The sequence below is a fragment of the Oncorhynchus mykiss genome, unplaced genomic scaffold (assembly GCF_013265735.2).
Source record: "Oncorhynchus mykiss isolate Arlee unplaced genomic scaffold, USDA_OmykA_1.1 un_scaffold_333, whole genome shotgun sequence".
NCBI lineage: Eukaryota > Metazoa > Chordata > Actinopteri > Salmoniformes > Salmonidae > Oncorhynchus > Oncorhynchus mykiss.
In genome coordinates, this window is record NW_023493781.1 from 2,501 (window position 1) to 5,000 (window position 2,500).

General features: G+C 45.6%; 3 non-coding genes and 4 pseudogenes across 3 annotated transcripts; all 7 read right to left on the reverse strand.

Annotated features, from left to right (window-relative positions):
- Positions 1-453: 453 nt before the first annotated feature.
- On the reverse strand, positions 454-570 carry LOC118951872 (annotated as a pseudogene).
- A 180-nt stretch (positions 571-750) lies between these two features.
- LOC118951862 lies at positions 751-871 on the reverse strand (annotated as a pseudogene).
- A 179-nt stretch (positions 872-1,050) lies between these two features.
- LOC118951815 lies at positions 1,051-1,169 on the reverse strand. The gene has a single exon (XR_005043216.1). It is a non-coding gene; the product is annotated as a 5S ribosomal RNA (ribosomal RNA).
- A 178-nt stretch (positions 1,170-1,347) lies between these two features.
- On the reverse strand, positions 1,348-1,467 carry LOC118951866 (annotated as a pseudogene).
- Positions 1,468-1,643: 176 nt separating this feature from the next.
- On the reverse strand, positions 1,644-1,763 carry LOC118951850. Its single transcript, XR_005043252.1, has one exon. It is a non-coding gene; the product is annotated as a 5S ribosomal RNA (ribosomal RNA).
- A 177-nt stretch (positions 1,764-1,940) lies between these two features.
- LOC118951826 lies at positions 1,941-2,059 on the reverse strand. The gene has a single exon (XR_005043228.1). It is a non-coding gene; the product is annotated as a 5S ribosomal RNA (ribosomal RNA).
- A 178-nt stretch (positions 2,060-2,237) lies between these two features.
- On the reverse strand, positions 2,238-2,355 carry LOC118951861 (annotated as a pseudogene).
- Positions 2,356-2,500: the final 145 nt, after the last annotated feature.

Below are 2,500 nucleotides of genomic sequence, written 5' to 3' on the forward strand. Positions count from 1 at the left end.
TGAAATTGCATATACTGTAGCCATAATTTGTAGCACAGATTGTTGGATGAAATACAAACTAACCTTGCTTACTTATTTCCAAAGCGAGGGCACATATTTCAGCCTTGTGGGAAAAAAACGGACAAAGAGTTGAAATTCCACAAGGCAGTGACAAAAAGCTTACAGCACCTGGTATTCCCAGCGCGGTTCTCCCATCCAAGTACAACCAGGCCCGACCTGCTTAGCTTCGAAGATCGACGAGATCAGGCGTACTCAGGACCGGTGTGGACCGTAAGCGTAAAGGCAATCTCAAAAAGTGGATGAAAATTGCATATACTGTAGCCATAATTTGTAGCACAGATTGTTGGATGAAATACAAACTAACCTTGCTTACTTATTTCAAAGCGAGGGCACATATTTCAGCCTTGTGGGAAAAACGGACAAAGAGTTGAAATTCCACAGCAGTGACAAAAAAGCTTACAGCACCTGGTATTCCCAGGCGGTCTCCCATCCAAGTACTAACCAGCCGACCCTGCTTAGCTTCCGAGATCGGACGAGATCAGGCGTACTCAGGCCGGTGTGGCCGTAAGCTAAAGGCAATCTCAAAAAGTGGATGAAATTGCATATACTGTAGCCATAATTTTGTAGCACAGATTGTTGGATGAAATACAAACTAACCTTGCTTACTTATTTCAAAGCGACGGGCACATATTTCAGCCTTGTGGGAAAAAACGGACAAAGAGTTGGAAATTCCACAAGGCAGTGACAAAAAGCTTACAGCACCTGGTATTCCCAGGCGGTCTCCCATCCAAGTACTAACCAGGGCCCGACCCTGCTTAGCTTCCGAGATCGGACGAGATCAGGCGTACTCAGGACGGTGTTGGCCGTAAGCGAAAGGCAATCTCAAAAAGTGGATGAAATTGCCATATACTGTAGCCATAATTTGTAGCACAGATTGTTGGATGAAATACAAACTAACCTTGCTTACTTATTTCAAAGCGAGGGGCACATATTTCAGCCTTGTGGGAAAAAACGGACAAAGAGTTGAAATTCCACAAGGCAGTGACAAAAAGCTTACAGCACCTGGTATTCCCAGGCGGTCTCCCATCCAAGTACTAACCAGGCCCGACCCTGCTTAGCTTCCGAGATCGGACGAGATCAGGCGTACTCAGGCCGGTGTGGCCGTAAGCGAAAGGCAATCTCAAAAAGTGGATGAAATTGCATATACTGTAGCCATAATTTGTAGCACAGATTGTTGGATGAAATACAAACTAACCTTGCTTACTTATTTCAAAGCGAGGGCACATATTTCAGCCTTGTGGGAAAAAAACGGACAAAGAGTTGAAATTCCACAAGGCAGTGACAAAAAGCTTACAGCACCTGGTATTCCCAGGCGGTCTCCCATCCAAGTACTAACCAGGCACGACCCTGCTTAGCTTCCGAGATCGGACGAGATACAGGCGTACTCAGGCCGGTGTGGCCGTAAGCGAAAGGCAATCTCAAAAAGTGGATGAAATTGCATATACTGTAGCCATAATTTGTAGCACAGATTGTTGGATGAAATACAAACTAACCTTGCTTACTTATTTCAAAGCGAGGGCACATATTTCAGCCTTGTGGAAAAAACGGACAAAGAGTTGAAATTCCACAAGGCAGTGACAAAAAGCTTACAGCACCTGGTATTCCCAGGCGGTCTCCCATCCAAGTACTAACCAGGCCCGACCCTGCTTAGCTTCCGAGATCGGACGAGATTCAGGCGTACTCAGGCCGGTGTGGCCGTAAGCGAAAGGCAATCTCAAAAAGTGGATGAAATTGCATATACTGTAGCCATAATTTGTAGCACAGATTGTGGATGAAATACAAACTAACCTTGCTTACTTATTTCAAAGCGAGGGCACATATTTCAGCCTTGTGGGAAAAAAACGGACAAAGAGTTGAAATTCCACAAGGCAGTGACAAAAAGCTTACAGCACCTGGTATTCCCAGGCGGTCTCCCATCCAAGTACTAACCAGGCCCGACCCTGCTTAGCTTCCGAGATCGGACGAGATCAGGCGTACTCAGGCCGGTGTGGCCGTAAGCGAAAGGCAATCTCAAAAGTGGATGAAATTGCATATACTGTAGCACATAATTTGTAGCACAGATTGTTGGATGAAATACAAACTAACCTTGCTTACTTATTTCAAAGCGAGGGCACATATTTCAGCCTTGTGGGAAAAAACGGACAAAGAGTTGAAATTCCACAAGGGCAGTGACAAAAAGCTTACAGCACCTGGTATTCCCAGGCGGTCTCCCATCCAAGTACTAACCAGGCCGACCCTGCTTAGCTTCCGAGATCGGACGAGATCAGGCGTACTCAGGCCGGTGTGGCCGTAAGCGAAAGGCAATCTCAAAAAGTGGATGAAATTGCATATACTGTAGCCATAATTTGTAGCACAGATTGTTGGATGAAATACAAACTAACCTTGCTTACCTTATTTCAAAGCGAGGGCACATATTTCAGCCTTGTGGGAAAAAACGGAC